Here is a 9763-nt window from a genome sequence, read left to right on the forward strand (position 1 = left end):
AATATCATTCCCTCAAGTGAGCAGTCTGGCTTTATTTCCTGGAGTATGGACTGGTTTGATCTTCTTGCAGTCCAAGGCACTCTCAGAATTTTCCTCCAACACCACAGTTCAAAAGCATCGATATTCCTTCTCTCAGTCTTCCTTATGGTCCAGCTCTTGCAGCCATACGATACTACGGGGAACACCATTGCTTTAACTATGCGGACCATTGTTGTAAGTGTGATGTCCCTGCTATTAACTATTTTGTCGAGATTGGTCATTGCTCTTCTCCCAAGAATTAAGCGTCTTCTGATTTCCTGACTCCACTCAGTATCTGCAGTAATCTTTGCACCTAGAAATACAAAGTGTTTCACTGCTTCTACATTTTCTCCCTCTGTTTGCCAGTCATCAATCAAGCTGGTTGCCATAATCTTGGTTTTTTTGAGGTTTGGCTGCAAGCCAGCTTTTGCACTTCCTTCTTTCACCTTCATCATAAGGCTCCTCAGTTCCTCTTCGCTTTCAGCCATCAAAGTGGTATCATCTGCATATCTGCGACTGTTAATGTTTCTTCCAGTGATTTTGACTTCAGCCTTGGATTCCTCAAGCCCAGCAAGTCGCATGATGTGTTCTGCATACAAGTTGAATAGGTAGGGTGAGAGTATACAGCCCTGCCATACTCCTTTCCCAATCTTAAACCAGTCCATTGTTCCGTGGTCTGTTCTTACTGTTGCTACTTGGTCATTATAGAGATTCTTCAGGAGGCAGACAAGATGACTTGGTATCCCCATACCACTAAGAACTTGCCACAGTTTGTTAGGGTCCACACAGTCAAAGGCTTTAGAAGAGTCAATAAAACAGAAATAGATGTTTTTCTGAAACTCCCTGTCTTTTTCCATTATCGAGCGGGTATTGGCAATTGGGTCCCTAGTTCCTGTGCCTTTTCTAAACCCAGCTTGCACATCTGGCAATTCTCGCTCCATGAATTGCTGAAGTCTACCTTGCAGGATCTTGAGCATTGCCTTACTGGCATGTGAAATGAGTGCCACTGTTCGATAGTTTGAACATTCTTTAGTGTTTCCCTTTTTTGGTATGGGGATATAAGTTGTTTTTTTCCAATCTGATGGCCATTCTTGTGTTTTCCAAATTTGCTGGCATATGGCATGCATTACCATGACAGAATCATCTCACAAGATTTTGAACAGTTCAGCTGGGATGCCATCGTCTCCTGCTGCCTTGTTATTAGCAATGCTTCTTAAGGCCCATTCAACCTCCCTCTTCAGGATGTCTGGCTCTAGCTCACTGACCACACCGTCAAAGCTATCCCCAATATTGTTATCCTTCCTATACAGGTCTTCCATATATTCTTGCCACCTTTTCTTGATCTCTTCTTCTTCTGTTAGGTCCTTGCCATCTTTGTTTTTGATGATATCCATTTTTGCCTGGAATTTACCTCCAATGTTTCTAACTTCCTGGAAGAGGTCTCTTGTCCTTTCTATTCTATTGCCTTCTTCCACTTCCATGCAGTTCTTGTTTAAAAATAATTCCTTATCTCTTCTGGCTAACCTCTGGAATTTTGCATTTAATTGGGCATATCTCTCTCTATCCCTGTTGCCTTTTGTTTTCCTTCTTTCTTGGGCTACTTCTAGTGTCTCAGCAGACAGCCATTTTGCCTTCTTGGTTTTCTCTTTCTTTGGGATGTATTTTGTTGCTGCCTCCTGAACAATGCTGCGAACTACTGTCCAGAGTTCTTCCGGGACCCTATCTACTAAGTCCAGTCCCTTAAATCGATTCTTCACCTCCACTGCATATTCCTTAGGAATATTAGTGAGCTCATATCTAGCTGATCTGTGGGTCTTCCCTAATCTCTTTAGTCTTGTTCTAACAGTCAGGAACCACGCTGAGACAAAGAACAGGTCTCTAGTGTTTTATTACTGCTCTATAACAGGAAATCCTAACAAACTGAAGAAGCGTGGGAAAAACCCAGACATATAAACCCCAAAGGCGGTTCCGATCTGTGTCTCTTGGAATGGCTACCTAATTCCTCAGTGCTACGCATGCGCTTTACAGCCTGGATGGGAGCCCCCTGCTCGCCATCCTTACTCATGACATCACCCTCCCCTCCAGATTCACATTCCATTACACATTCCTCCCTTCCAGAAGTCTGATAGGAGTCCATCTCTCCATCCAAGCTCCCATGGGAACTGGGCAATGATGGAAATTCTTCAAAGGAAAACTCCTCCAAGGACGAATCAGTGCTGCTCTCCAGGTCTGATAACGCTTCTGGCCCAGGTGGCTGCTGCTGGAATATAGCTAGATAATTAGAAGGGTCGTCCCCCCTCCCCCTGGGAAATGCATTCCTGAGGTGGAGGGCTGCACCCCCCCCTCCTCTGTAACTGGAGTCAAGGCTTCAGGCGGGGGTGGAAGTTGCAAAATTATGAACTCCTCTGCTTTGGATTTCTCTGCCTGCTCAGCGAAATGAGGAATTTCTGGTAGAGCGCGAGGCTTGGGTTTGTGAGGGAAAAGCTGATGGAACCAATGAACCAGTGCTGGAGCATGTACATCTCTGGCATTCTCCCACGTGCACTCTTCCTCAGGGTACCCTTTCCTGTGTATGAAATATTGGATGCCCCTTCCCCTCCTCCTAGAGTCCAGAATTTCCTCAACTTCGTATTCTTCCTCCCCCTCCACAATTACTGGAGGTGGGGGGGCAGTTGTGATCGCAAGGCACTTGGGGGAGGGTCTTTGGCTAGCAAGGCTCTGTGAAACACTGGATGGACTTTCATGGATGCTGGTAGCTGTAAACGATAAGCCACTGGATTTATCTGCTGTACCACAGTGAAAGGGCCTACAAACTTAGAGTCCAATTTCTTGGAGGGTCTGGTAGAGTTCAAAAACTTGGCAGAGAGCCACACTTTGTCTCCTACCACAATCGCTGGCCCCTCTTGTCTGTGAGCATCTGCCGCTCTCTTATAAGCACTCTTTGCCCTGTTCAGCTGCTCCTTTAACAACTCCTGTGCGGCTTGTTGCTCTTTAAGAAAATCAGCCATGGTTGGAACAGTGCCCTGCTGGGAGGAGGTGGGCAACACCCGAGGGTTAACCCCATAGAGTGCCTGGAAAGGGAACATCTTGGTCAAGGATTGCACAGAATTATTATATGTAAATTCTGCCATGGGTAGCAGGGCTGGCCAATTGTCTTGCTGATAAGTGGTGTAACACCTGAGATACTGCTGTAACCATTGGTTAATTTTCTCGGCTTGCCTGTTACTAGCAGGATGATGCGCTGATGACAGGTGGATCTTGACCTCTAATTGTAATGATTGCCTATTCTAACATACTCAGTCTCACAAGGGGATTTTTTATGAAAACTGATTTATTGAAAGAATAGTATGCAAATACAAAGAAAGCTGAGAATGAGCAAAAGCGCGCCAAATACAAACTAAAAACCCTCACTTCAAAACCAGCCCCGCCCTTCCTCCCTCCTAGCAATCCTAGCAACCACCCCCTCCCAGGTGTTAGCAACCGTTACCCACATCAGCCTGAGAAAGTAACCTTGAACAGAGTCAATAACCCAAACATACATTCCACAGTTGCAGTAGGAAGATTACAGCCTGGCACGGCTGGAAATTTCCAACCCGCAAACATGGGTTAGAAAAGTGACATGCGAAATGTTACGATGTATACAGAACATTGAAACGATGAACATGACATATTGCCCCCCCTAAAAAATGCAAAACTAAGGAGCAGGCTTATCAGGATAGGCAGTATGAAAACGAGTAACTAAAACAGGTGAGTGAACATGGTGAGCAGCAACCCACTCAGGATGTGGGAAATGCTTCCATCGGACCAGGTATTGTAAGGTAGAATGGAGGCGCCGAGAATCTAAAATTTCTTGCACTTTGAAATGTTGCTGGCTATCAATCATGATAGGAGCAGGTGGGGAGGGGTGCGGATGCCAGCGATCCGACTGGTGGCAGGGTTTGAGCAAGCTGCAATGAAAAACAGGGTGCAAATGTTTCAGATTATGAGGCAAGTCCAACTTAAAAGTAACAGGATTGATCTGGGCAACAATAGGAAAAGGGCCCACGAACTTTGGTGCCAGTTTCTTAGAAGGTTGGGGTGATTTAATAAATTTCGTGGAGAGATAGACTTTATCTCCAACTTGGAAAGGTGGTTGAGGTGCCTGTTTGATGTCAGCATAGCATTTATAAGTGGCTTGGGCATCAGCAAGAGCTTGCTTTATTTTTGGCCAGGAGTCTCCCAGATGTGCTGCCCAGTCTGCAGGGGACGAAGGAGGAGAAGTTGGTTGGGGCAGCTCAGGAATGGGTACGAAGTGACGGCCAAAGACAGTGCGAAATGGCACTTGACCAGTACTCTGATGCACTGCATTGTTATAGGTGACTTCAGCAAAGGGGAGAAGATCGACCTAATTATCCTGCTGATAATTAACAAAAGCACGTAAATATTGCTCCAACGTAGAATTAAGAGCCTCCGTGGCTCCATCAGTCTCAGGATGCGACGCAGTGGATAGGGCTTGTTTAGTGCCCATCAATTTCATAAAAGCCTGCCAAAATTGTGAAGTAAATTGTGTGCCTCTGTCAGTCACCAAACGGGAGAGGCATCTGTGTAGCCTGTACACATGTACAAAGAAAAGCCGGGCAAGCTGCTGTGCTGAGGGAATGGAAGCACATGGAATGAAATGGGCTTGTTTTGAGAAAAAGTCTTTTACAACCCAAATCACAGTTTTTCTCTGACTTGGAGGCAGATCCATGATAAAATCAATAGAGATTTCCTCCTAGGGGTGAGAGGGACTGGCTACTGGTTGGAGCAAACCTTGCAGCTTACCCACTTTCCGTTTGGAAGCAGCGCAAACAGGGCAGGAGGCAACATAGTCCTTAACATCCCACCTTATTGTGGGCCACCAAAATTGGCGTCTAACCAAATGAAGTGTTTTAACAAACCCAAAATGCCCCGCTAGTTTGTCATCATGGCAATGGAGCAAAATGTCTTTGCACAAAACTTCAGGCACATAGAGGCGATCATTTTTCCAAGCAAAACCCTTGTCAAAAGTAACATTGTGTAAATTTGCTTGCAACTAAGTGTCAGATTTCAGCTGGGAAAGAAACTGTTGTTGCAAATCTGAGGGAACTGGCAACCGTCCCAGACGGGGTGAACCTGAAGCATCTGGGTGTTGTGCACGAGTCTGGCTGCGAGTGACCGCTGCCTGACTCAATTGTGGCTCTGTCCAGAGAGTCCCTATTACATCCGGCACAATGCTGGAATCCTGGGGTCTGCGGGACAGCCCATCAGCCAGAAAGCTTTTCTTCCCTGGAATAAATTTCAACTTGAAATTAAAACGGCTGAAGAATTGCGCCCATCTGATTTGCTTTGGGTTAAGCTTACGAGGTGCACTGAGTGCTTCGAGGTTTTTGTGATCAGTCCAAACCTCGAACGGATGGATAGCTCCCTCCAACAGATGGCGCCAAGTGTCTAAAGCAGCTTTAACAGCAAAAGCCTCTTTTTCCCAAACGTGCCATCACCTTTCAGTCTCAGTGAATTTACGAGAGAGATAAGCACAAGGCTTTAGGCACCCGGATTCATCTGCCTGCAGCAGGAGAGCTCCAATGGAAAAATCAGAGGCATCCACTTGCACCACAAATGGTTTGTTCGGATCTGGATCCTGCAAAATGGGTTCTGCTGTGAACAGTTTCTTAAGTTTGTCAAAAGCCAGCTGGCATGCAGGCGTCCATTTCAATAACGCCCCCAGATTCTTTGATCTTCGGGTGTCCCCCTGCCCCTTAGATTTAAGCAACTCAGTGAGGGGGAGGGCGGTGTCCGCAAACCCCTCTATGAAGGACCTTTGGAAATTCACGAAACTGAGAAAACTTTGGAGTTGTCTCCGTGTACGTGGTGCCTCCCATGCCAGAATGGCCTCAATCTTAGCTGGATCCATTTCAATACCTTTGTCTGAAATTCTATAACCCAAATAGTCAATTTGGGATTTATGAAAAGCACATTTAGGCAATTTAGCATACAATTCAGCTTTTCTCAGTTTGCTGAGCACTTGTCTAACCAGCTTTACATGGTCTTCCATTGTTTCAGTATAGATTAATACATCATCCAAATATACTAATACACCTTTGAATAAATGGTCATGCAAGACCTCATTAATCAATTGCATAAAAACCCCAGGCGCTCCCACCAACCCAAAAGGTAATACTTTATATTGAAAAGAGCCTAGGGGACAATTGAAAGCAGTTTTCTATTCATCCCCCTCCCTAATGCGAATGCGGAAATATGCCTCCCTCAGATCCAACTTAGAGAATATTTTCCCCTTTGACAGGTGTGATAGCATATCCTTGATTAATGGGACTGGATATTTATTTAATATTGATACTGCATTCAGCCCATGGAAATCTGTACATAGTCTCAAAGTTCCATCTTTCTTTGGTCTGAATAGGACAGGCGCACCCACTGGGGAATTTGCTGGTTCTATAAAACCCCTAGCCAGATTTTTATCCACAAACTCCCTTAGCGTTTCCAGCTCTTTCTGGGTCATAGCATAAAGTTTTGGCTTAGGCAACTTTGCATTAGGGATAAAGTCTATGGCACAGTCAGTCTTTCGGTGTGGCGGTAGCTGATCTGCTTCCTTTTCACCAAATACATCTGCTGCTGGGAAGAGGTGGGCAACACCCGAGGGTTAACCCCATAGAGTGCCTGGAAAGGGGACATCTTGGTCAAAGATTGCACAGAATTATTATATGTAAATTCTGCCATGGGTAGCAGGGCTGGCCAATTGTCTTGCTGATAAGTGGTGTAACACCTGAGATACTGCTGTAACCATTGGTTAATTTTCTCGGCTTGCCTGTTACTGGCAGGATGATGCACTGATGACAGGTGGATCTGGACCCCTAATGACTGGAAAAGGGCCCTCCAGAACCTGGAAGTGAACTGTGGGCCTCTGTCACTCACCAAGTGATTCACCATGCCTCTATACCTAAAAACATGGTCCATGAACAACTGCGCTGTGGCTGGTGCAGATGGGAGGCCCTTGCAAGGAATAAAATGCGCCATTTTTGTGAAAAGGTCCACCACCACTAGTATGGACGTCAGCCCCTGGACCGGGGGTAAATCAGTGATGAAATCCATGGAGATTGTATCCCAAGGCCTACTGGGGGTGGGTAGGGGTTGCAAGAGTCCTGTGGGCTTCCCTGGGAGAGGCTTGGCTTGTCTGCAGGTGTGACAAGAAGCAATGCAACCCTTTATGTCTGCAGTCACCTTAGGCCACCAGTAGTCTCTCAGAGCTCTATGGAGAGTTTTGAAAACACCTCCGTGGCCTGCCGTTTGGTGGTCATGGCAAAGTCTCAGTACTTCTTCCCTCAATGAAGGGGGAATATATAATCGCCCACTATGCCAGAGGATTCCTGCCTCCACATTGAATGGGGAGGCAGTGTCTTGTGGGCCCCTCTGGAGGTCATCCATCCTGGCCCTGGCATACGGGTCCTGTTGCTGCTGAGCTCTGACTCTTGTAAATAGGTCCTCTGCTTGTCTGCCTGCTGCTAAAATCTCTGTTTGGTTCCCCCTCATAGACTGATCAAAGTTGTGAGGTTGTAATATGGTAGCCTGTACCTCCTGGTGAGTGGAGGGGGTTGCCTGAAAGGATCGAGACAGGGCGTCTGCCAAGCAGTTTTGCGCCCTGGGCACATAAGAAATAACAAAATTGAAATGGGAGAAAAACTGGCTCCATCTGATTTGGCATGGGGTGAGGGATCTGGTGTTTTGTAGAAGCTGTAAATTCTTGTGATCGGTGAAAACTTTCACAGGAAAGGCTGCACCTTCTAGCCAGTGCCTCCACTCTTGGAATGCTGCTTTAATTGCCAGCAACTCCTTGTTAAAAACATCATAGTTTCTCTCTGCTGGTGAGAGCATGCGTGAAAAAAAGGCACATGGAAGCAATGTATTCTTGGTTTTGTTTGTATATTGCAATAACACTGCCCCAATGGCAATATCGGAAGCATCTGAATGCATGATGAATTGCTTTGTGGGATCAGGGTGTCTTAACAGCAGCTGGGATGCAAAGCGTTGCTTAAATTCTTGGAAGGCTGCTTGCTCTCTCTCCCCCCAAATGAATTTTGATCCTTTCTTCAAAAGCTGTGTGAGGGGTCTAGCCCTGTCGCTAAAGTTTTTTTATGAACCACCTGTAGAAATTGCAAAATCCTAGATATCTTTGTACTTCTTTAACATTTCGGGGAGGTGGCCAAGAGGCAATTGCCTGGACCTTAGAAGGATCCATGGATATGCCTTCTGTTGATACTTTATAGCCCAGGAAATGTAATTCAGTTAAATCAAAGGCACACTTCTCTAGCTTGACGAACAGCTTGTTCTCTCTCAGTCTTTGTAAGACATTACGTACATGGGTTACATGAGTTGTAGCATCCTCAGAGAAAATTAATATGTCATCTAGATAAATGACCAGATACTTATCTAGTAAATCAGAGAAAATTTGATTCATAAATCTGGAAAATATGGCTCCTGCATTAGACAAGCCAAAGGGCAAAACAAGGTACTCAAATTTACCAAACCTGGTGTCGAAGGCGGTCAGATATTCATGCCCCTCTTTTATCCGGATTAGACTGTATGCATTCCTGAGATCCAACCTGGTAAAAATGCGTGCTTTCTGTAAGCGATCCAGCAATTCCGAGATTAGGGGCAAAGGATAAGTTTCTTTTTTTTGTGATTTTATTGAGGGAACTGAAATCATGGACCACTCTCATGGGTGTCTCCTGGGTTGCAGCTGCCAACGGGTCAGGCTTCTTTGGTCCGAAGAAGGTAGGAGCAGACGCTGGGGAAGTAGTTGGTCAGATGAACCCCTTTTGGAGATTAGAGTCCAAGTAATCCTTTAAGGTGGCTAGTTCCTTGGGAGACATGGGATATTGTTTCCTAGCTGGAATCCTGGCTCCTGGTATCAACTCAATGGTGCAATCACAGTCCCTATGGGGGGGGGGGGGTTAGTGCTGTGGCCTCTTGTTCGCTGAAAACGTCTGCGAAATCTGCATACTTGGCTGGCAACTGGACCCCCCCTGCTTCCGTGACTGAGTTGGTTGCTGGAGAGCAGAGAGTGGCTTGAATCTTGTGGTGCTGGCATTCCTTAGCTGGGAAGGAGATTGCTCCCGTAGTGCAGTTCAGCAATGGGTTGGATCCTCAGCCAAGGCATGCCTAGGATTACAGGCACATTAAGCGATGCAGTAAAATAAAGCTGGATCCACTCAGTGTGGTCTCCCGTTGTCAGTTGCACCGGTTCTGTGAGCCTTCTAATCAGCCCTGCCTTGAGGGGCTGGCCGTCAATGGTCTCCACTTCTATGGAACATGGCAATTCTATGGTTGGGATATTGAAGTCTTGTATGGTCTGCACATCAATAAAATTGATTGAAGCTCCGGAAACCACGATGGCCTCTAGCTTGACCTGGTGCTCTGGGTTGATGTGCATTATTACTGGTAAGTAGTAAAAGGATTGCCCGAAATCCTCGGAATGAGCCCTCCTTAATTGATTGATGGTCTCCCTGCTGAGCTCTGTGGAGGGAGACCAATGGAGTTTCCCTGGTTGGAAGCAGAGGCGGAGATGGCTCTTGTTTCAGCTGCTTGCCCTGAGGGTCTTACTGAAGTTGCTTGGCTTCTCGCTGGGCAAGCTCTCACCATGTGCCCCTGGGCTCTGCAGTAGAAACAGAGGGCTCTCTCTCTCTCCTTCTCTGCCTCTCAGCCTCGGAAATAAGCCTCCTGCTCGCCCCGA

Source organism: Candoia aspera, chromosome 4, assembly GCF_035149785.1.
Source record: "Candoia aspera isolate rCanAsp1 chromosome 4, rCanAsp1.hap2, whole genome shotgun sequence".
NCBI lineage: Eukaryota > Metazoa > Chordata > Lepidosauria > Squamata > Boidae > Candoia > Candoia aspera.